The sequence below is a fragment of the Cherax quadricarinatus genome, chromosome 29 (genome assembly GCF_038502225.1).
Source record: "Cherax quadricarinatus isolate ZL_2023a chromosome 29, ASM3850222v1, whole genome shotgun sequence".
NCBI lineage: Eukaryota > Metazoa > Arthropoda > Malacostraca > Decapoda > Parastacidae > Cherax > Cherax quadricarinatus.
The window spans coordinates 30,951,141-30,976,561 of NC_091320.1; positions in this window are offsets into that span (position 1 = coordinate 30,951,141).

The following is a 25,421-nucleotide window of genomic DNA, read 5'->3' on the forward strand; positions in this document are numbered from 1 at the left end:
CTGCACTCTGGTAGAACTGTACGATTCTCACTGTCTCCTCAACACGTAAGGGGAGAAGTAGATTTTCCTAATCTCTAAGTTTTTTTATATATTCAGATTTTGCTGCATAACCCAGGCGGGTTTACAGCGCCGCAGTAACCAAATAAAACACCTGACTTACCTTCAGATGCAACAGATGTTGTACAAGTGTCACTCTTAGTGGGTCTGGAAGATGTAGTTTGGCAGATGTTGTCTGGTAGATGTGGTCTGGTAGATGTTGTCTGGTAGATGTGGTCTGGTAGATGTAGTCTGGTAGATGTGGTCTGGTAGATGACAGCACACTAGATGACCAGACATGAAGCACGAACTCTATTCACCACTGGGGACTGATGTCACGTAGTATGAATCATACACCATTTAGAGCTAGACGTCACGTCTAAGCGGCGCGATGTCTCTCAAGAGTTTCAGTCCAGGCTAGTAGAGGTCACTGCCACCCTTGACTAGCCCCATCCAGCGCTCTCTCTCACTATCCACCACCATCACCGCATCGAAAATCGAAACAAATGATGTCATTATCACCGTTGATGTCATTATATCCTCGCCGATATCATTATCACGTCACCAAACGTCTATTTTAAAGACGGTAATCCCCTGGATATACTTCTAAACAAGTGGGCATATAAAACCAACATATCCATAAGGAAGTATAACACATGGAGTAGATAACGCGAGATATATACGAGAGGGTATGCTGTATATACCATGGGTGTAAGGGATTAGGATATAGGTGGGAGTGAAGTGTGTGTGTGAGTGACTGGGAGGGAAGGAGGGAGAGAAGGAGGTCCTCACCAGACGAAGGCTTGACCTATACTGATGGAGGTGGCACAGTGCCGCATCTGGTGCCAGGGAGGGAGGGAGGGAGGGAGAGAGGGAGAGAGGGAAGGAGGGAGGGAGAGAGGGAGGGAGAGTAGAAAAGAGGAGAGATGTAGTAAATATGACAGAAGGTGGGAGGAAGGATGATAAGGGAAAAGAGAGAAGTAAAGAAAAAAAGAGAAGGCAAGAATGGAGAGGAAACGGAGACGAAGGAGGAGATGGAAAGGAGGTGAGTCATGGTTGAAGGAAGTGAGAAGAAGAAAGTGTAAAGAAGGATAAAGGAAAGAGAAGGAAGGAAGGAAGATAGAGAAATGAAATAGAAATGACAAAATAAGGGGAAATAAAAGCCGAGGGAAGAAAGAGAAATATAAGAGGAGGAAAAAAAGAGAAAGATGGAAGAAAGAGAAATAAAAGAGAAGAAGGGAAGGAAGAGAAGGATGAGGAAGGGGTAGCTCCAAATCCTTGGAGCAAGAGCCAGCAAAAAGGATCTTGATCCAAGGAGCCGGAGAGCCATTATTATTATTATTATTATTATTATTATTATTATTATTATTATTATTATTATTATTATTATTATTATTATTATTATTATTATTATTATTATTATTATTATTTTTATAATAATAATTATTATTATAAATATTATTATTATTATTATTATTATTATTATTATTATTATTATTATTATTATTATGATGATGATGGTTATTATTATTAAAATTATTATTATTAATTATACAGCTAGGAATAGTCATTATATATAATATACAACCCAGGGACAGTCACTATACAAATTGCCCAATCAGAGACATAGTCATTGTACAAACTATATAACCCAAAGCTAGTCTCTACTAGCAGCTATGTTTACTCTACATACAGAGTTTACCACAACCATCATACCTCCAGGTTTACCACAGTCATCATACCTCCAGGTTTACCACAGTCATCATACCTCCAGGTTTACCACAGTCATCATACCTCCAGGTTTACCACAGTCATCATACCTCCAGGGTTTACCGCAGTCATTATACTTCACAAGTAACCTCAAACACCCTCATCCAAGCTCTGCGGGAGGTAATAACATTCCCTAGAGGGTAATATTAACGAATTTGTTAATAGATGTTAAATTTTCCCTTCCAGATTTACGAACAAAGTTAACCTGCAGTTAACTTAACAGGTTCTAGACGTAATTAAGTCGTGATACTTGGATATTGTGACTCGATGGCCAGGCCAGGTGTGCAACACCCGGGGATCGTAGATACTTAAGTGTTGCACACCTGTATTGTTGATAAAGTTGCTTGTACTGCATGTTATCAGTGAGAAGAAGAACTGAAGCCAGAACTCGCCTACCAACTGGAGAGGAAATCAAGACGTTTCGACCAACCTGCGCGATCGAAATGTATTCCTTGTCCACCGGATTTCAGTAAACCATTTTCTAATTAGTTTTTCCAGAAAAGGGCCTCCAAGAGTCTATTTGAGTTTTTTTTCTTCTTCTTCTTCTTCTTCTTCGTCTTTTTCTTTTCCTAATCTGACTTTTCGATTTTATTTCGGTTTTAACTCAAGAACGTCTCTTCCAAATCAAGGACCATTGCATACACGAAGTGCATGTTACGTCTATTTCGTGGCCTTTACAGACTTCATCCACTAATGAATATGTACACTAATCTAGTGAGGTACATACGGAATTATTGCTGCAGTGTGTGTGTGTGTGAGGGTGGTAAAAGCTGGACTCTCCTGCAGGGATCCTAATAAAGGATCCTTCAACATCCTGTTAGCAAGACCTGCTAGATTAATCTTGTTTGTTGTATCCGCAGCGTAGAAGTATTGCAGAGGAAAACACACACACACACACACACACACACACACACACACACACACACACACACACACACGGAGGTGAGTGTTCACACACACGCACACACACACACACGGAGGTGAGTGTTCACACACACGCACACACACACACTACACTCAGAGAGTAGTGTATGTGAGTGTTCAGCTTGGTTCTTAGAAGGGATGCAAGGCAGGCCTCTCCTTGACGTAAGAGAGGTAGGTGGTCCTTGAAGCCGGCTGGTCTCCCGTTGAGGTAAGAGTGGTAGGTGGTTCTTGAAGCTGGCTGGCCTCCCGTTGAGGTAAGAGAGGTAGGTGAGCCTTGAAGCTGGCTGGCCTTCCCTTGAGGTAAAAGTGGTAGGTGAGCCTTGAAGCTGGCTGGCCTTCCCTTGAGGTAAAAGTGGTAGGTGAGCCTTGAAGCTGGCTGGCCTTCCCTTGAGGTAAGAGTGGTAGGTGAACCTTGAAGCTGGCTGGCCTTCCCTTGAGGTAAGAGTGCTAGGTGGTCGTTGAAGCTGGCTGGCCTTCCCTTGAGGTAAGAGTGGTAGGTGTTTCTTGAAGCTGGCTGGCCTTCCCTTGAGATAAGAGAGGTAGGTGAGCCTTGAAGCTGGCTGGCCTTCCCTTGAGGCAAGAGTGGTAGGTGGTCCTTGAAGCTGGCTGGCCTTCCGTTGAGGTAATAGTGGTAGGTGAGCCTTGAAGCTGGCTGGCCTTCCTTTGAGATAAGAGTGGTAGGTGAACCTTGAAGCTGCGTGGCCTTCCCTTGAGGTAAGAGTGGTAGGTGGTCCTTGAAGCTTGCTGGCCTACCCTTGAGGTAAGAGTGATAGGTGGTCGTTGAAGCTGGCTGGCCTTCCCTTGAGGTAAGAGTGGTAGGTGGTTCTTGAAGCTGGCTGGCCTTCCCTTGAGGTAAGAGAGGTAGGTGAGCCTTGAAGCTGGCTGGCCTTCCCTTGAGGCAAGAGTGGTAGGTAGTCCTTGAAGCTGGCTGGCCTTCCCTTGAGGTAAAAGTGGTAGGTGAGCCTTGAAGCTGGCTGGCCTCCCGTTGAGGTAAGAGAGGTAGGTGAGCCTTAAAGCTGGCTGGCCTTCCCTTGAGGTAAAAGTGGTAGGTGAGCCTTGAAGCTGGATGGCCTCCCGTTGAGGTAAGAGTGGTAGGTGAGCCTTGAAGCTGGCTGGCCTTCCCTTGAGGTAAGAGTGGTAGGTGGTCCTTGAAGCCGGCTGGTCTCCCGTTGAGGTAAGAGTGGTAGGTGGTCCTTGAAGCTGGCTGGCCTCCCGTTGAGGTAAGAGAGGTAGGTGAGCCTTGAAGCTGGCTGGCCTTCTCTTGAGGTAAAAGTGGTAGGTGAGCCTTGAAGCTGGCTGGCCTTCCCTTGAGGTAAGAGTGGTAGGTGAACCTTGAAGCTGGCTGGCCTTCCCTTGAGGTAAGAGTGGTAGGTGGTCCTTGAAGCTTGCTGGCATTCCCTTGAGGTAAGAGTGATAGGTGGTCGTTGAAGCTGGCTGGCCTTCCCTTGAGGTAAGAGTGGTAGGTGTTTCTTGAAGCTGGCTGGCCTTCCCTTGAGGTAAGAGAGGTAGGTGAGCCTTGAAGCTGGCTGGCCTTCCCTTGAGGCAAGAGTGGTAGGTGGTCCTTGAAGCTGGCTGGCCTTTCCTTGAGGTAAAAGTGGTAGGTGAGCCTTGAAGCTGGCTGGCCTTCCCTTGAGGTAAGAGTGGTAGGTGAACCTTGAAGCTGCCTGGCCTTTCCTTGAAGTAAGAGTGGTAGGTGGTCGTTGAAGCTTGCTGGCCTTCCCTTGAGGTAAGAGTGATAGGTGGTCGTTGAAGCTGGCTGGCCTTCCCTTGAGGTAAGAGTGGTACGTGGTTCTTGAAGCTGGCTGGCCTCCCGTTGAGGTAAGAGAGGTAGGTGAGCCTTGAAGCTGGCTGGCCTTCCCTTGAGGCAAGAGTGGTAGGTGGTCCTTGAAGCTGGCTGGCCTTCCCTTGAGGTAAAAGTGGTAGGTGAGCCTTGAAGCTGGCTGGCCTCCCGTTGAGGTAAGAGAGGTAGGTGAGCCTTGAAGCTGGCTGGCCTCCCGTTGAGGTAAGAGTGGTAGGTGAGCCTTGAAGCTGGCTGGCCTTTCCTTGAAGTAAGAGTGGTGGGTGGTCCTTGTAGCTGGCTGGCCTCCCGTTGAGGTAAGAGAGGTAGGTGAGCCTTAAAGCTGGCTGGCCTTCCCTTGAGGTAAAAGTGGTAGGTGAGCCTTGAAGCTGGCTGGCCTCCCGTTGAGGTAAGAGTGGTAGGTGAGCCTTGAAGCTGGCTGGCCTTCCCTTGAGGTAAGAGTGGTAGGTGGTCCTTGAAGCCGGCTGGTCTCCCGTTGAGGTAAGAGTGGTATGTGGTCCTTGAAGCTGGCTGGCCTCCCGTTGAGGTAAGAGAGGTAGGTGAGCCTTGAAGCTGGCTCGCCTTCTCTTGAGGTAAAAGTGGTAGGTGAGCCTTGAAGCTGGCTGGCCTTCCCTTGAGGTAAGAATGGTAGGTGAACCTTGAAGCTGGCTGGCCTTCCCTTGAGGTAAGAGTGGTAGGTGGTCCTTGAAGCTTGCTGGCATTCCCTTGAGGTAAGAGTGATAGGTGGTTGTTGAAGCTGGCTGGCCTTCCCTTGAGGTAAGAGTGGTAGGTGTTTCTTGAAGCTGGCTGGCCTTCCCTTGAGGTAAGAGAGGTAGGTGAGCCCTGAAGCTGGCTGGCCTTCCCTTGAGGCAAGAGTGGTAGGTGGTCCTTGAAGCTGGCTGGCCTTCCCTTGAGGTAAAAGTGGTAGGTGAACCTTGAAGCTGGCTGGCCTTCCCTTGAGGAAAGAGTGGTAGGTGAACCTTGAAGCTGCCTGGCCTTTCCTTGAAGTAAGAGTGGTAGGTGGTCGTTGAAGCTTGCTGGCCTTCCCTTGAGGTAAGAGTGATAGGTGGTCGTTGAAGCTGGCTGGCCTTCCCTTGAGGTAAGAGTGGTACGTGGTTCTTGAAGCTGGCTGGCCTTCCCTTGAGGTAAGAGAGGTAGGTGAGCCTTGAAGCTGGCTGGCCTTCCCTTGAGGCAAGAGTGGTAGGTGGTCCTTGAAGCTAGCTGGCCTTCCCTTGAGGTAAAAGTGGTAGGTGAGCCTTGAAGCTGGCTGGCCTCCCGTTGAGGTAAGAGAGGTAGGTGAGCCTTGAAGCTGGCTGGCCTCCCGTTGAGGTAAGAGTGGTAGGTGAGCCTTGAAGCTGGCTGGCCTTTCCTTGAGGTAAGAGTGGTGGGTGGTCCTTGTAGCTGGCTGGCCTCCCGTTGAGGTAAGAGAGGTAGGTGAGCCTTGAAGCTAGCACGACTGGTCTCTCTCAAGGAGTACCCATCGTCTTGTAAGATCTGACCTTAGCTCATGTTCTCCTGTCTCTCAGCATCACAGATATTTTTTTTCCTTCTTTGTGACAGGACACAAGTACAACTAATGCGACATTTTGTTGAGGCAACGTTTCGCTCTCCAGGAACTTTATCAAGCCTTAAATTATACTCTTCGACGCCTACTGTACAGCCATACCAAATAGGATAATAAAGTACTTTTGAAATGCAAGGTATTCTTAACTTTCGAAGATATTTAAGAAACTAGACGTAATCCTGGTCGTAGACCGGACCGCGGAGGCGTTGATCCCCGGAACACCTTCCAAGTATACTTCAAGAATAACCAGGTATACAAAGGTATACAAAACCCACTAGCTGATGCACGCGCAACACCTGCGTGTCTTTATTGAAGAGACGCTTCGCCTGCGCATCAAGCTCTCTTCAGTTTAATGGAGAGAGACATGAGTAAGGAGACTATTGTACTGGAGCCAGAGATGTAGCAGCTGAAGGTATCGTCACAGGTGGGTAGGGACCACTAGTGGAAACAAGTCATACCCATATGGTGGAGTCACAGTGAAATTCTAAGAAATGACTTAAAAATTCTGAGAAATGACGTGAAAATCTAAAAAATTACTTAAAAATTCAGAGAAATTATATGAAATTCTGAGAAATGAGGTAAAATTCTGAGAAATGACGTGAAATTCTGAGAGATGAAAAGAGACGTAACCTCTCGAAACAGAGGTTATGTCTCTCTTCATCTCTTTCATCTCTTCATTTCTCATGAGTTACATATCAGATATAACTTGGATTGCTACATATAAACTCTTCTAAACACTGTTGGAACAAATACAGCGTCTGTCTGGCTAGAATTTCTAGATGGACCTTAAAATATCTATTTCAGAGAATCAGATGCGACCACGTCGCCAACTACTGCTTCTTTCCACGTTGACTACAACTCTGTTGGTAAGTTGTGGCAAATCACCTTCAACCTAAACATGTTAAGAACTCTTGTGTAAAAGAGAGAGAGAGAGAAAGAGAGAGAGAGAGAAAGAGAGAGAGAGAGAGAGAGAGAGAGAGAGAGAGAGAGAGAGAGAGAGAGAGAGAGAGAGAGAGAGAGAAAGAGAGAGATTACAGCACTTTAACGTATCCCGCATCTAATTGACAGTAGGGGTTACAAGATTCTGTATGATGCACAAGTACGCTCACACCATGAGTATGCTCCACTTTCTTGATTTGCCTGCCCCCCCCCCCCCTCTCATCTGCGACTGCTTGACAGAGTAGAGAACAGAGCAAGACGTCTCATCTCTCGCCTGGACCCATCCTGGATAGATCTGTCATTTCAGCAGAACCTTCAACATAGGAGGGATGTGGGTGGCCTTACTGTTATGTACAAGGCCAATATTGTCAAAGTACCACACTTGGATCCACTTCGAGGACCGCGAGAAACAAGCTTTTATGCCACAAGACGGGCAGAAAGCAGCAACTTCACTCTGGCTGTACCCTTCTCCAGAACATCACTCCATCTGAGATCATATATACCCAGGATGCCTCGAGTATGGAACACATTCGTACAGCATAATGATGTCAACGAGATAAAGTCAGTTGATCAAATGAAAATGCTGGCCCACAGATGGCTCCAACTTCATCCTGTTCCCTACTTGTATGTCTCATAACAATAAAAATGCTTTCAAATGAGCTGATGTAGGTAACAGCTCTTAGCTTGTCAATAAAGCTAGGGATCCTGAACCTAACTTTGTCAAACCCTGTATAAAAGAAAGAGAGAGAGAGAGAGAAAGAGAGAGATGAGGAAGGGGCTACGACCAGTGGGAAGAGAACAGGAAGTTACGGCAACCACCCAGGGAGGTACTACCGTCCTGTGGTAGTAGGTTGGTAGACAGCAACCACCCAGGGAGGTACTACCGTCCTGTGGTAGTAGGTTGGTAGACAGCAACCACCCAGGGAGGTACTACCGTCCTGTGGTAGTAGGTTGGTAGACAGCAACCACCCAGGGAGGTACTACCGTCCTGTGGTAGTAGGTTGGTAGACAGCAACCACCCAGGGAGGTACTACCGTCCTGTGGTAGTAGGTTGGTAGACAGCAACCACCCAGGGAGGTACTACCATCCTGTGGTAGTAGGTTGGTAGACAGCAACCACCCAGGGAGGTACTACCGTCCTGTGGTAGTAGGTTGGTAGACAGCAACCACCCAGGGAGGTACTACCGTCCTGTGGTAGTAGGTTGGTAGACAGCAACCACCCAGGGAGGTACTACCGTCCTGTGGTAGTAGGTTGGTAGACAGCAACCACCCAGGGAGGTACTACCGTCCTGTGGTAGTAGGTTGGTAGACAGCAACCACCCAGGGAGGTACTACCGTCCTGTGGTAGTAGGTTGGTAGACAGCAACCACCCAGGGAGGTACTACCGTCCTGTGGTAGTAGGTTGGTAGACAGCAACCACCCAGGGAGGTACTACCGTCCTGTGGTAGTAGGTTGGTAGACAGCAACCACCCAGGGAGGTACTACCGTCCTGTGGTAGTAGGTTGGTAGACAGCAACCACCCAGGGAGGTACTACCGTCCTGTGGTAGTAGGTTGGTAGACAGCAACCACCCAGGGAGGTACTACCGTCCTGTGGTAGTAGGTTGGTAGACAGCAACCACCCAGGGAGGTACTACCATCCTGTGGTAGTAGGTTGGTAGACAGCAACCACCCAGGGAGGTACTACCGTCCTGTGGTAGTAGGTTGGTAGACAGCAACCACCCAGGGAGGTACTACCGTCCTGTGGTAGTAGGTTGGTAGACAGCAACCACCCAGGGAGGTACTACCGTCCTGTGGTAGTAGGTTGGTAGACAGCAACCACCCAGGGAGGTACTACCGTCCTGTGGTAGTAGGTTGGTAGACAGCAACCACCCAGGGAGGTACTACCGTCCTGTGGTAGTAGGTTGGTAGACAGCAACCACCCAGGGAGGTACTACCGTCCTGTGGTAGTAGGTTGGTAGACAGCAACCACCCAGGGAGGTACTACCGTCCTGTGGTAGTAGGTTGGTAGACAGCAACCACCCAGGGAGGTACTACCGTCCTGTGGTAGTAGGTTGGTAGACAGCAACCACCCAGGGAGGTACTACCGTCCTGTGGTAGTAGGTTGGTAGACAGCAACCACCCAGGGAGGTACTACCGTCCTGTGGTAGTAGGTTGGTAGACAGCAACCACCCAGGGAGGTACTACCGTCCTGTGGTAGTAGGTTGGTAGACAGCAACCACCCAGGGAGGTACTACCGTCCTGTGGTAGTAGGTTGGTAGACAGCAACCACCCAGGGAGGTACTACCGTCCTGTGGTAGTAGGTTGGTAGACAGCAACCACCCAGGGAGGTACTACCGTCCTGTGGTAGTAGGTTGGTAGACAGCAACCACCCAGGGAGGTACTACCGTCCTGTGGTAGTAGGTTGGTAGACAGCAACCACCCAGGGAGGTACTACCGTCCTGTGGTAGTAGGTTGGTAGACAGCAACCACCCAGGGAGGTACTACCGTCCTGTGGTAGTAGGTTGGTAGACAGCAACCACCCAGGGAGGTACTACCGTCCTGTGGTAGTAGGTTGGTAGACAGCAACCACCCAGGGAGGTACTACCGTCCTGTGGTAGTAGGTTGGTAGACAGCAACCACCCAGGGAGGTACTACCGTCCTGTGGTAGTAGGTTGGTAGACAGCAACCACCCAGGGAGGTACTACCGTCCTGTGGTAGTAGGTTGGTAGACAGCAACCACCCAGGGAGGTACTACCGTCCTGTGGTAGTAGGTTGGTAGACAGCAACCACCCAGGGAGGTACTACCGTCCTGTGGTAGTAGGTTGGTAGACAGCAACCACCCAGGGAGGTACTACCGTCCTGTGGTAGTAGGTTGGTAGACAGCAACCACCCAGGGAGGTACTACCGTCCTGTGGTAGTAGGTTGGTAGACAGCAACCACCCAGGGAGGTACTACCGTCCTGTGGTAGTAGGTTGGTAGACAGCAACCACCCAGGGAGGTACTACCGTCCTGTGGTAGTAGGTTGGTAGACAGCAACCACCCAGGGAGGTACTACCGTCCTGTGGTAGTAGGTTGGTAGACAGCAACCACCCAGGGAGGTACTACCGTCCTGTGGTAGTAGGTTGGTAGACAGCAACCACCCAGGGAGGTACTACCGTCCTGTGGTAGTAGGTTGGTAGACAGCAACCACCCAGGGAGGTACTACCGTCCTGTGGTAGTAGGTTGGTAGACAGCAACCACCCAGGGAGGTACTACCGTCCTGTGGTAGTAGGTTGGTAGACAGCAACCACCCAGGGAGGTACTACCGTCCTGTGGTAGTAGGTTGGTAGACAGCAACCACCCAGGGAGGTACTACCGTCCTGTGGTAGTAGGTTGGTAGACAGCAACCACCCAGGGAGGTACTACCGTCCTGTGGTAGTAGGTTGGTAGACAGCAACCACCCAGGGAGGTACTACCGTCCTGTGGTAGTAGGTTGGTAGACAGCAACCACCCAGGGAGGTACTACCGTCCTGTGGTAGTAGGTTGGTAGACAGCAACCACCCAGGGAGGTACTACCGTCCTGTGGTAGTAGGTTGGTAGACAGCAACCACCCAGGGAGGTACTACCGTCCTGTGGTAGTAGGTTGGTAGACAGCAACCACCCAGGGAGGTACTACCGTCCTGTGGTAGTAGGTTGGTAGACAGCAACCACCCAGGGAGGTACTACCGTCCTGTGGTAGTAGGTTGGTAGACAGCAACCACCCAGGGAGGTACTACCGTCCTGTGGTAGTAGGTTGGTAGACAGCAACCACCCAGGGAGGTACTACCGTCCTGTGGTAGTAGGTTGGTAGACAGCAACCACCCAGGGAGGTACTACCGTCCTGTGGTAGTAGGTTGGTAGACAGCAACCACCCAGGGAGGTACTACCGTCCTGTGGTAGTAGGTTGGTAGACAGCAACCACCCAGGGAGGTACTACCGTCCTGTGGTAGTAGGTTGGTAGACAGCAACCACCCAGGGAGGTACTACCGTCCTGTGGTAGTAGGTTGGTAGACAGCAACCACCCAGGGAGGTACTACCGTCCTGTGGTAGTAGGTTGGTAGACAGCAACCACCCAGGGAGGTACTACCGTCCTGTGGTAGTAGGTTGGTAGACAGCAACCACCCAGGGAGGTACTACCGTCCTGTGGTAGTAGGTTGGTAGACAGCAACCACCCAGGGAGGTACTACCGTCCTGTGGTAGTAGGTTGGTAGACAGCAACCACCCAGGGAGGTACTACCGTCCTGTGGTAGTAGGTTGGTAGACAGCAACCACCCAGGGAGGTACTACCGTCCTGTGGTAGTAGGTTGGTAGACAGCAACCACCCAGGGAGGTACTACCGTCCTGTGGTAGTAGGTTGGTAGACAGCAACCACCCAGGGAGGTACTACCGTCCTGTGGTAGTAGGTTGGTAGACAGCAACCACCCAGGGAGGTACTACCGTCCTGTGGTAGTAGGTTGGTAGACAGCAACCACCCAGGGAGGTACTACCGTCCTGTGGTAGTAGGTTGGTAGACAGCAACCACCCAGGGAGGTACTACCGTCCTGTGGTAGTAGGTTGGTAGACAGCAACCACCCAGGGAGGTACTACCGTCCTGTGGTAGTAGGTTGGTAGACAGCAACCACCCAGGGAGGTACTACCGTCCTGTGGTAGTAGGTTGGTAGACAGCAACCACCCAGGGAGGTACTACCGTCCTGTGGTAGTAGGTTGGTAGACAGCAACCACCCAGGGAGGTACTACCGTCCTGTGGTAGTAGGTTGGTAGACAGCAACCACCCAGGGAGGTACTACCGTCCTGTGGTAGTAGGTTGGTAGACAGCAACCACCCAGGGAGGTACTACCGTCCTGTGGTAGTAGGTTGGTAGACAGCAACCACCCAGGGAGGTACTACCGTCCTGTGGTAGTAGGTTGGTAGACAGCAACCACCCAGGGAGGTACTACCGTCCTGTGGTAGTAGGTTGGTAGACAGCAACCACCCAGGGAGGTACTACCGTCCTGTGGTAGTAGGTTGGTAGACAGCAACCACCCAGGGAGGTACTACCGTCCTGTGGTAGTAGGTTGGTAGACAGCAACCACCCAGGGAGGTACTACCGTCCTGTGGTAGTAGGTTGGTAGACAGCAACCACCCAGGGAGGTACTACCGTCCTGTGGTAGTAGGTTGGTAGACAGCAACCACCCAGGGAGGTACTACCGTCCTGTGGTAGTAGGTTGGTAGACAGCAACCACCCAGGGAGGTACTACCGTCCTGTGGTAGTAGGTTGGTAGACAGCAACCACCCAGGGAGGTACTACCGTCCTGTGGTAGTAGGTTGGTAGACAGCAACCACCCAGGGAGGTACTACCGTCCTGTCGTAGTAGGTTGGTAGACAGCAACCACCCAGGGAGGTACTACCGTCCTGTGGTAGTAGGTTGGTAGACAGCAACCACCCAGGGAGGTACTACCGTCCTGTGGTAGTAGGTTGGTAGACAGCAACCACCCAGGGAGGTACTACCGTCCTGTGGTAGTAGGTTGGTAGACAGCAACCACCCAGGGAGGTACTACCGTCCTGTGGTAGTAGGTTGGTAGACAGCAACCACCCAGGGAGGTACTACCGTCCTGTGGTAGTAGGTTGGTAGACAGCAACCACCCAGGGAGGTACTACCGTCCTGTGGTAGTAGGTTGGTAGACAGCAACCACCCAGGGAGGTACTACCGTCCTGTGGTAGTAGGTTGGTAGACAGCAACCACCCAGGGAGGTACTACCGTCCTGTGGTAGTAGGTTGGTAGACAGCAACCACCCAGGGAGGTACTACCGTCCTGTGGTAGTAGGTTGGTAGACAGCAACCACCCAGGGAGGTACTACCGTCCTGTGGTAGTAGGTTGGTAGACAGCAACCACCCAGGGAGGTACTACCGTCCTGTGGTAGTAGGTTGGTAGACAGCAACCACCCAGGGAGGTACTACCGTCCTGTGGTAGTAGGTTGGTAGACAGCAACCACCCAGGGAGGTACTACCGTCCTGTGGTAGTAGGTTGGTAGACAGCAACCACCCAGGGAGGTACTACCGTCCTGTGGTAGTAGGTTGGTAGACAGCAACCACCCAGGGAGGTACTACCGTCCTGTGGTAGTAGGTTGGTAGACAGCAACCACCCAGGGAGGTACTACCGTCCTGTGGTAGTAGGTTGGTAGACAGCAACCACCCAGGGAGGTACTACCGTCCTGTGGTAGTAGGTTGGTAGACAGCAACCACCCAGGGAGGTACTACCGTCCTGTGGTAGTAGGTTGGTAGACAGCAACCACCCAGGGAGGTACTACCGTCCTGTGGTAGTAGGTTGGTAGACAGCAACCACCCAGGGAGGTACTACCGTCCTGTGGTAGTAGGTTGGTAGACAGCAACCACCCAGGGAGGTACTACCGTCCTGTGGTAGTAGGTTGGTAGACAGCAACCACCCAGGGAGGTACTACCGTCCTGTGGTAGTAGGTTGGTAGACAGCAACCACCCAGGGAGGTACTACCGTCCTGTGGTAGTAGGTTGGTAGACAGCAACCACCCAGGGAGGTACTACCGTCCTGTGGTAGTAGGTTGGTAGACAGCAACCACCCAGGGAGGTACTACCGTCCTGTGGTAGTAGGTTGGTAGACAGCAACCACCCAGGGAGGTACTACCGTCCTGTGGTAGTAGGTTGGTAGACAGCAACCACCCAGGGAGGTACTACCGTCCTGTGGTAGTAGGTTGGTAGACAGCAACCACCCAGGGAGGTACTACCGTCCTGTGGTAGTAGGTTGGTAGACAGCAACCACCCAGGGAGGTACTACCGTCCTGTGGTAGTAGGTTGGTAGACAGCAACCACCCAGGGAGGTACTACCGTCCTGTGGTAGTAGGTTGGTAGACAGCAACCACCCAGGGAGGTACTACCGTCCTGTGGTAGTAGGTTGGTAGACAGCAACCACCCAGGGAGGTACTACCGTCCTGTGGTAGTAGGTTGGTAGACAGCAACCACCCAGGGAGGTACTACCGTCCTGTGGTAGTAGGTTGGTAGACAGCAACCACCCAGGGAGGTACTACCGTCCTGTGGTAGTAGGTTGGTAGACAGCAACCACCCAGGGAGGTACTACCGTCCTGTGGTAGTAGGTTGGTAGACAGCAACCACCCAGGGAGGTACTACCGTCCTGTGGTAGTAGGTTGGTAGACAGCAACCACCCAGGGAGGTACTACCGTCCTGTGGTAGTAGGTTGGTAGACAGCAACCACCCAGGGAGGTACTACCGTCCTGTGGTAGTAGGTTGGTAGACAGCAACCACCCAGGGAGGTACTACCGTCCTGTGGTAGTAGGTTGGTAGACAGCAACCACCCAGGGAGGTACTACCGTCCTGTGGTAGTAGGTTGGTAGACAGCAACCACCCAGGGAGGTACTACCGTCCTGTGGTAGTAGGTTGGTAGACAGCAACCACCCAGGGAGGTACTACCGTCCTGTGGTAGTAGGTTGGTAGACAGCAACCACCCAGGGAGGTACTACCGTCCTGTGGTAGTAGGTTGGTAGACAGCAACCACCCAGGGAGGTACTACCGTCCTGTGGTAGTAGGTTGGTAGACAGCAACCACCCAGGGAGGTACTACCGTCCTGTGGTAGTAGGTTGGTAGACAGCAACCACCCAGGGAGGTACTACCGTCCTGTGGTAGTAGGTTGGTAGACAGCAACCACCCAGGGAGGTACTACCGTCCTGTGGTAGTAGGTTGGTAGACAGCAACCACCCAGGGAGGTACTACCGTCCTGTGGTAGTAGGTTGGTAGACAGCAACCACCCAGGGAGGTACTACCGTCCTGTGGTAGTAGGTTGGTAGACAGCAACCACCCAGGGAGGTACTACCGTCCTGTGGTAGTAGGTTGGTAGACAGCAACCACCCAGGGAGGTACTACCGTCCTGTGGTAGTAGGTTGGTAGACAGCAACCACCCAGGGAGGTACTACCGTCCTGTGGTAGTAGGTTGGTAGACAGCAACCACCCAGGGAGGTACTACCGTCCTGTGGTAGTAGGTTGGTAGACAGCAACCACCCAGGGAGGTACTACCGTCCTGTGGTAGTAGGTTGGTAGACAGCAACCACCCAGGGAGGTACTACCGTCCTGTGGTAGTAGGTTGGTAGACAGCAACCACCCAGGGAGGTACTACCGTCCTGTGGTAGTAGGTTGGTAGACAGCAACCACCCAGGGAGGTACTACCGTCCTGTGGTAGTAGGTTGGTAGACAGCAACCACCCAGGGAGGTACTACCGTCCTGTGGTAGTAGGTTGGTAGACAGCAACCACCCAGGGAGGTACTACCGTCCTGTGGTAGTAGGTTGGTAGACAGCAACCACCCAGGGAGGTACTACCGTCCTGTGGTAGTAGGTTGGTAGACAGCAACCACCCAGGGAGGTACTACCGTCCTGTGGTAGTAGGTTGGTAGACAGCAACCACCCAGGGAGGTACTACCGTCCTGTGGTAGTAGGTTGGTAGACAGCAACCACCCAGGGAGGTACTACCGTCCTGTGGTAGTAGGTTGGTAGACAGCAACCACCCAGGGAGGTACTACCGTCCTGTGGTAGTAGGTTGGTAGACAGCAACCACCCAGGGAGGTACTACCGTCCTGTGGTAGTAGGTTGGTAGACAGCAACCACCCAGGGAGGTACTACCGTCCTGTGGTAGTAGGTTGGTAGACAGCAACCACCCAGGGAGGTACTACCGTCCTGTGGTAGTAGGTTGGTAGACAGCAACCACCCAGGGAGGTACTACCGTCCTGTGGTAGTAGGTTGGTAGACAGCAACCACCCAGGGAGGTACTACCGTCCTGTGGTAGTAGGTTGGTAGACAGCAACCACCCAGGGAGGTACTACCGTCCTGTGGTAGTGGGTTGGTAGACAGCAACCACCCAGGGAGGTACTACCGTCCTGTGGTAGTAGGTTGGTCTTGGGTATCTTTATTGAGGAAACGTTTCGCCACACAGTGGCTTCATCAGTCCATACAAAGGAGAATCTTGAAGAATAGGAGGAGAATGAGGTAATCTGTCCCTCAACCTTGAGTCGATGTGGTCAGTCCATCAATCTTGAATAGAATACGGCATACGTGCTGAGAAGGAGCTTATAAACCGTTGGCAGGAGAGGTGAAGCAGTCATAGGTCGTGTAACATTTGTTCAATGTTGAAGTAGGTCGTGCCCAAGAATTAGGCAAGCGAAGAATTCCCAAGTATTAAGATCCCAAGAAGTTGCAGTGTCTGACAGGTTTGTAGATGGTTGGTAGACAGCAACCGCCCATGGAGGTACTACCATCCTGTGGTAGTCAGTTGGTAGACAGCAGCCTCCCAGGAAGGTACTACCGTCCTGTGGTAATAGATTGGTAGACAGCAACCACCCTGGGAGGTACTACCATCCAGTGGCAGTAGGTTGGTAGACAGCTACCACCCAGGGAGGTACTACCATCCTGTTTTAATAGGTTGGTAGACAGCAGCCTCCCATGGTAGTGGGTTAGTAGACAACAACCTCCCAGTTAGGCACTATCCTCCTGTGGTAGTAGGTTGGTAAACAGCAACCACCCAGGGAGGTACTACCGTCCTGTGGTACTAGGTTGATAGACAGCAACCACCCAGGGAGGTACTACCATCCTGTGGTAGTAGGTTGGTAGACAGCAACCACCCAGGGAGGTACTACAGTCCTGTGGTAGTAGGTTGGTAGACAGCAACCACCCAGGGAGGTACTACCGTCCTGTGGTACTAGGTTGATAGACAGCAACCACCCAGGGAGGTACTACCATCCTGTGGTAGTAGGTTGGTAGACAGCAACCACCCAGGGAGGTACTACCATCCTGTGGTAGTAGGTTAGTAGACAGCAACCACCCAGGGAGGTACTGCCCTCCTGTAGTAGTAGGTTGGTAGACAGCAACCACCCAGGGAGGTACTACCATCCTGTGGTAGTAGGCTGGTAGACAGCAACCACCCAGGGAGGTACTGCCCTCCTGTGGTAGTAGGTTGGTAGACAGCAACCACCCAGGGAGGTACTACCGTCCTTCCAAGTGAGTGTAAAACGGAAACCTGTATTTGTTTATATGATGGTATGATTGCTGATGTCTTTTTTCTGTCTCATTAACATGGAAGATTTTTTAGGTACGTCTTGCTACTTCTACTTACACTGAGGTCACACTACACATGCATGTACATTGTACAATCGTATATATGCACACCCCTCTGGGTTTTCTTCTATTTTCTTACTAGTTCTTGTTCTTATTGAATTCCTCTTATCTCCATGGGGAATTCGAACAGAATTCCTCCTCCGTAAGTCATACGTGTTATAAGAGGCGACTAAAATGCCGGGAGCAAATGGATAATAACCCCTTCTCCTGTATACATTACCAAATTTAAAAAGAATCTTTTGGACGGGGACACCTTGCCTCGGTGGAATATGTCGGTGTGTTGAAAGAAGAATAGAAATTAAAGTAATAATAATAGTAATATAATAATAATAATAATAATAATAATAATAATATTATTATTATTATTATTATTATTATTATTATTTTTATTATTATTATTATTTTTATTATTATTATTATTATTATTATTATTATTATTATTATTATTATTATTATTATTATTATTATTATTATTATTATTATTATTATAATAATAATAATAATAATAATTATTATTATTATTATTATTATTATTATTATTATTATTATTATTATTATTATTATAATTATTATTATTATTATTATTAATTATTTTTATTATTATTATTATTATTATTATTATTATTATTATTATTATTATTATTATTATTATTATTATTTTTATTATTTTTATTATTATTATTATTAATATAAGTAATAATAATAATAATGGCAATATTACTACCACTACTACTACTACTACTACTAATAATAATAATAATAATAATAATAATAATAATGTTCATAGGGTTTGGTGCCATACTGAGAGATGTGCTGAAGACAAGAGCGAGAGAAGCGTTGCACACCTTATGTAAGAATCTGTTCGATTTAGTCTTCTTTTTTTCATTTAATGGCTTTTGTTGCTCGCTGTTAGACGTTGCAGGGACCACATGTCACTAACTTTTGCATTGTTTCCTTGCTGTTAGATGTTGCAATGGTAACTCGCTCCTAGATGTTGCAATGTTTTCTTGCTGTTAGCTGCTGCAATGTTTACGTTATGTTACAGGTTGCAATATTTCCTTGCTGTTAAATGTTGCAATGCTTACGTTATATTACATGTTGCAATGTTACCTTGCTGTTAGATGTTGCAATGTTTCCTTGGCGTTAGATGTGTAAAATAATATTTGTTACTAGATATTTTAATGTTTACTGAATTTTAAGTATTGTCCATATCAGATTTTACCATTTTGAGGGAGGGGGAATAAATGTTGGAATCTTTGTAAAAAGTCATTATAGGATGATTACTCCAAATCTCGTCTTTTATCTTTCACTGTATTATCTCTTTTCTCGACTCTAATTACGTTTACAATCAGAGTATTGAGTTACCCTCCACTGTCTTCCTAATGTAGTCTCTGTGTTCCCTATCCTCACACTGCAGAAATTATTTATATATCTCTGGTAAGTATTCGTATGTATCTGCACAAGTTTTTGTTTGCGTTATTTTGTGCTATTATTGATTTACATGTGTATGTGTGTGTAATTGTGGTTGTGTTTGCGTTTTTTTTTATTCATTTGATGGTGTTTGTGTGAGCTTTGTGTGTTGTTGCTTGAATTAATGTTTATATAAGCGTATTTGTCTTTGTGTGAGTATAATCGTGTTCTTGTTTGTACTAGCGACTTCGAATATTTGCTTGCATTTGTTTCCCCTCTGTTTCCCTGATGGCCAAGGAATTTAAAGGCCCTTTTGGACAAAACAAGTCCAGTGGACACAACAGCAATTTCAAGTTGCTCAGGGATCTTTGTTCAACACCCGGCAGACAGATCTGTCTCCAGGTTAATTACTCTCTGCCAGAAGAAATACTTCCCGCTCTGAGCGGTGCAGCAGACTTGGGCAGACTTGAGATTATTGCTCCTGGTTTGAGGAGCACAAGACGTCCTGAAGATAAGATCGGCTTCTAAGTTTTCTTATGATGTACAGGAGCTTAAAAGTTTGATTAGTTTACCCTCTCAGAACTTGTGTAAAGATTGGTTAATTTTGCAGGTTCCCCCTCTCTTTCTCTCTCTCTACACACACACACAAACACATATTATTATAATCACGAACGAGTGGTATTTAATCAATAACAATACTACGACTGGCCGGTGGCTCGAACCCTTGTTGTTTTAGCCCGCCTCATGGTAAGCGAAAATTCCACGACGCTCTAACCCACGGGAATATACAATCCTACAAGAATCACGCACCCAGCAGACCTAGGTGTTGTACCGTGATCCGAGGACATACGATGGTGTGGGTGCCTCAGAGCTAATTTCATTCTACTCCCCGTTTGGTGTACTAGCCTCCAAAAGCAGTATATATATTATTGTAACCACGAGCGATTGATATTTAATCAATAACAGCACTGCGACTAGCCGAGGGCTCGAACCCGTGTTGTTTTAGCCCGTCTCATGGTGATCGAAAATTCCACGACACTCTAATCCAAGGGACCATACAATCGAGCCCCTGGCTAGTCGCAGTGTTCGTTCGTGGTTACAGTAACTTATATACTGCTTGTGGAGGTTAGTAAACCAAACGGCGAGTAGAATAAAAAAGTTCTATGGCACCCACACCAGCATTTGTCCTCGGATCACGGTACAACACTTAGCTCTGCTGGGTGCGTGATTCTTGTAGAATTGTATGGTCCCGTGAGTTAGAGCGTCGTGGAATTTTTTCTCTCACCATGAGGCGGGTTAAAACAGCACAGGCTCGAGCACCCGGCTAGTCGCAGTGTTGATATGTATGTATATATATATATATATATAATATATATATATATATATATATATATATATATATATATATATATATATATATATATATATATATATATAATAATATAATATATATAATATATTTTTATATATAATATATACATATATATATATATAATTATATATATATATATATATATATATATATATATATATATATATATATATATATATATATATTATATATATATATAATTTATTTAAGGGGGAAAATAGATCTTTTTTGGGGATGATCTGAGAGGGTTTGGTTTCTGGGTTATTAGGAAAATGAAAGATTTTTAACGGGATTTCGTATGTCCCAAAAAAAAATATTTTTTTTGGTACCTCTTTTCTTGTGATTTACCACCAAGAATTTTTTTAAAAAGAAATTTAAGGTGTTCTGAGTTCAGATATTTGTGGACTGATAAGTAAAAGAGAGAAGAGAGAGAGAGAGAGAAAGAAAAAGGAAAAAAAGAGGTGAGAGAGAGGAGGGGAAGAGAGGGAGAATGGGGAGAGATGGTAATGCTGGTCCCTAGTAAGGGTGAAGGGGAGGTGTTCCCCCTGGAAAAGTTGATTTTCCCGGGGGTGAAACTGACTAAAACTGATCATGAAGAACCATGTTTAAATCTTGCAAACAAGGCGCCAGGAAGCTTACAGCACTTCACCGTATCCGCATCTGCGGGACGGGGGTTGCAAGATTCTGTACGAGGCACAAGTACGCCACACCCTGGTATGTTCCACTTTCTTGGTTTGCTTTCCCCCCCTCCCCCCCATCTGCGACTCCTTGACAGAGGAGAACAGGAAAAGATGTTTCTCTGGGGCCCCATCCTGATAGATCTGTCATTTCAGCGAGCCTTCAACACAGGAGGAATGTGACTGGCCTTATTTTATGAAAAAGGCCCAAATATTGTCAAAGTACCACCGGATGCACTTCGAGGACAGCGTAAAACAAGCCTGTACCACAAGAGGGGCAGAAAGCAGCAATTTCAGGGGTTGCCCTTCTCGGGAAATCATCCATCTGAGATCATTTATCCCCAGGATGACTCAGTATGGAAAAATTCCCACAGCATAATGATGTAAACGGATAAAGTCAGTTGATCAAATTAAAATGCGGGCCCCACAGATGGCCCCAATTTCACCCTGTTTTCTTGTATGCCCATAACAATAAAAATGTTTTCAAACGAGCTGATGTAGGTAAATTCTTAGCTTGTCAATAAGTTGGGGAACCTTAACCTGAAAATAGCTTGTCAATAAATGGGACCCCTTCCTAACCTTGTAAACCCTGTAAAGAGAGAGAGAGAGAGAGAGAGAGAGAGAGAGGGGAGAACATACAGACAAAAGAAGACAGACAGCAGACAGACAGACAAAAAAGTATTACAAATAACCGGGTTCTCACAAGGAAAAAAATGGAGGAAAAAGGGGAAATGGAAAAAAAGGAGAAGGAATGGGGGGAAGAAAAAAAAAGGAAAAAAAGAGGAGGAGGAGGGGGGTATGGAGTTAAACAGGGTTTTTTTAGAAAGCAAGAAGGTTGAGATGAAAAGACCTGGATAAGAAAGGTTGATAAGAAGGCCTAAGAAAAAGTTATAACATCTTTTGCAGGGAAAATCGGGGGTCTTCTCGGCCGGGTTTAAAATGAACCCACCAAATTTTTATGCCCGGATTATTCCACTATGAATATTTACTCCAAATGGGTGAAAAATTTTTATGTTTCGACTTTTAATTAAAGAGGGCTTTTTTCTCTATCTCTCTCTCTTTTCTCTTCTCTCTCTCTCTCTCTCTCTCTCTCTCTCTCTCTCTCTCTCTCTCTCTCTTCTCTCTCTCTCTCTCTCTTCTCTCTTCTTCTCTCTCTCTCTCTTCTCTCTTCTCTCTCTCTCCTCTCTCTCTTCTCCTCTCTATCTATCTCTCTCTCTCCTCCTCTCTCTTCCTCCTCCTTTTTCCCCTCTCTCTCTCCCTCTCTCCTCCCTCCTCTCCTCTCCCCCTCTCCCCTCTCCTTCTCTTTCTCTCTCTCCTCTTTGTCTCTCTCTCTCTCTCTCTACACACTAACTACTACTCCCCCACTGCCCTAAATACTACCACTACTACACTACACTACTACTATCTTCTACTCCTTACCTACTACTGCTCTCAAAAACCCCTGCCTGCCCTCTCTCTTTTACAAAGCCCCGCTGCTGCCCCACCCCCAACCCCCCAACCTCTGCCTCCCCTCCCCTTTCCCCACCCCCTTTTTTTGCGCTCTCGGCCCCCGTGCTGCTGGGGCCTCCCAAACCCCTCTTTTTTGGGGCTGCTCCCCCTCCTCTGCCCCCCCCCCCGGGGGCTGCTCTTTTCCTTTTTTCCCCCCCCCCCCCCCCCCCCGCCACTTTCCCCCCCCCCCCGCGCGCTGCTCCACCCCCCAAAACCCCCTTCGCCCCCACACCCCCCCCTGCTGCCCGGGGGCCCCCCTTGGCGCTGCTGCGGGGCGGGGCCCCCCAAAACCCGCCCCCCCCCCCACCCGGGGGAAACCCCCCAAACCCCGCGTGGCGGCCCGGGGGTTTTTTTCTCTCAAAACCCCAAACCTGCTGGGCTCCCCCCCCAAAAAAATTTTTTCCCGCGCGCCCCCCCACGGCCCCCTTTTCCTTTTTCCCTGCTCTGCTCTCCCCCCCCCCTCTCTGCTGCTGCGCGCCTCTTTCCCAACCCTCTCTGCTCCCCCCCCCTCCCCCGGGGGGGGCCCCCACGGGGGCGCGGCGTTGCTGCTGCTTGGGCTTTGCAACCCCCCTTTGTTATGCTGCTGCTGCTTTTTCTCTTCCCTCTCTGCGGGTTTTTTTTCCCCCCCTTTGGGCGAAACCCCTCTTTTAAACCCCCCCCCTTTTTTCCCCAACCAACAATCCCCCCTTTTAACCCCCCCCCACCCTCCCCGCCCACCACTGTTGTTCCACCCCTGCCCCCCCCCTCACCGCGACCCCCCCCCCCCCCTCTGCCCAACCTCTCCATCCCTCTTCCCTTCCTCTTCCCTTCCTCTTCCTTTCCTCTTCCCCTCCTCTTCCCTTCCTCTTCCCCTCCTCTTCTCCTCCTCTTCCCTTCCTCTTCCCCTCCTCTTCCCTTCCTCTTCCCTTCCTCTTCCCCTCCTCTTCCCTTCCTCTTCCCCATCCTTCCTCCTCCGTCTCTCTTCATCCTTTCCACCTAAAATTAACATTTAATGGAATTCGCTTTAATCAATAAAGTGTTTGATGTTGAGGGAGGGGGAGAACATGCTAGATCTTGGGAAAGAAAGAAAAAGTGAGAGAGAGAGAGAGAGAGAGAGAGAGAGAGAGAGAGAGAGAGAGAGAGATGGACAACTAAGAAAAATTTATATTTGAAAACATGTCCTTCAACCCATCATCTCAAAACATTTAGAAGTGAGAAAGATCTTCCAGAACTGTCTGCCCCCCCCCCCCGCCTTCCCATTACTGAATCTTCATCCAGGTATCACATAGAGTATTAAATTACATTACCATCGCACCCAATCCTCTTGATCAAAATCCAAAGCCTTCGTGAAAATAGCTTATCAAAATGCTATCTAAAAATGCTATCTCTAAATTCTATCTATAAATGCTATCTATAACTGGGAAAATTGTTGGAATTTTTTTTAATTTGTATATATTTTTTTGGACGCCCGAGGCAGTCTGAGTTTATAAGTAAATGCGATGTTTGCGTATTTTTTCTATTTTCCTGAGGCTGTGATTAAGAGTCTTTGTTGTCTCTTGATTCCCCCAGTTGATTTGTCTCTTGTTTCTTTGTTGCTTCGGTGTGTCTGCCTTTTGTTTCTTTCTTGCTTCAGTGTCTGTCTCTTGTTACTTTCTTCCATCAGCGTGTGTCTCTTGTTTCTCTGTTGCTTCAGTGTGTTTGTCTCTTGTTTCTCTGTTGCTTCAGTGTGTGTCTCTTGTTTCTCTGTTGCTTCAGTGTGTTTGTCTCTTGTTTCTTGTTTTGTCGTTGCTTCAGTGTGTCTCTTTTTGTTTCTTTGTTGCTTCAGTGTGTCTGTCTTTTGTTTCTTTGTTCCTTCAGTGTTTTTGTCTCTTGTTTCTCTGTTGCTTCAGTGTGTGTCTCTTGTTTCTCTGTTGCTTCAGTGTGTGTCTCTTGTTTCTCTGTTGCTTCAGTGTTTTTGTCTCTTGTTTCTCTGTAGCTTCAGTGTTTTTGTCTCTTGTTTCTCTGTTGCTTCAGTGTTTTTGTCTCTTGTTTCTCTGTTGCTTCAGTGTGTGTCTCTTGTTTCTCTGTTGCTTCAGTGTGTGTCTCTTGTTTCTCTGTTGCTTCAGTGTGTTTGTCTCTTGTTTCTCTGTTGCTTCAGTGTTTTTGTCTCTTGTTTCTCTGTTGCTTCAGTGTTTTTGTCTCTTGTTTCTCTGTTGCTTCAGTGTGTGTCTCTTGTTTCTCTGTTGCTTCAGTGTTTTTGTCTCTTGTTTCTCTGTTGCTTCAGTGTGTGTCTCTTGTTTCTCTGTTGCTTTAGTGTGTGTCTCTTGTTTCTCTGTTGCTTCAGTGTGTGTCTCTTGTTTCTCTGTTGCTTCAGTGTGTGTCTCTTGTTTCTCTGTTGCTTCAGTGTGTGTCTCTTGTTTCTCTGTTGCTTCAGTGTGTGTCTCTTGTTTCTCTGTTGCTTCAGTGTGTGTCTCTTGTTTCTCTGTTGCTTCAGTGTGTGTCTCTTGTTTCTTTATTGCTTAAATAACAAAAAGGCACAATACCGTGACTGGAACGATACACAAATAACCCGCACATAAAAGAGAGAAGCTTACGACGACGTTTCGGTCCGACTTGGACCATTGACAAAGTCACACAGTGTGACTTTGTCAATGGTCCAAGTCGGACCGAAACGTCGTCGTAAGCTTCTCTCTTTTATGTGCGGGTTATTTGTGTTTCTTTATTGCTTCAGTGTGTGTCTCTTGTTTCTCTGTTGCTTCAGTGTGTTTCTCTTGTTTCTCTGTTGCTTCAGTGTGTCTGTCTCTTGGCTCCTTGCTTCATCGGTATGTCTCTCTCTTACCTGGTCCTTCTACAGCATCTCCTTTGATTACTCATTACTCTAATCTCCTTTTCCTCCTCCTCCTCTTCCTCCTCCTCCTCCTCCTCCTCCTCCTCCTCCTCCTCTTCCCCTATTTTCTTCCTTTCATCTTCCTCGTCCTCGACTTTCTTCATTTCTTCTTCTTGCTATTTCTCTTCTTCCTCGTCATCCAAAATTTCTCTCTCTCTCTCTTTCTCTCTCTCTCTCTCTCTCTTTCTCTCTCTCTCTCTCTGGTCTTCCTCTTGTCCTATCCCTCCTCCAGTCTTCCTCTTGTCCTTTCCCTCCTCCAGTCTTCCTCTTGTCCTATCCCTCCTCCAGTCTTCCTCTTGTTCCATCCCTCCTCCAGTCTTCCTCTTGTCCTATCCCTCCTCCAGTCTTCCACTTGTCCTATCCCTCCTCCAGTCTTCCTCTTGTCCCATCCCTCCTCCAGTCTTTCTCTTGCCCCATCCCTCCTCCAGTCTTTCTCTTGCCCTATCCCTCCTCCAGTCTTCCTCTTGTCCTATCCCTCCTCCAGTCTTTCTCTTGCC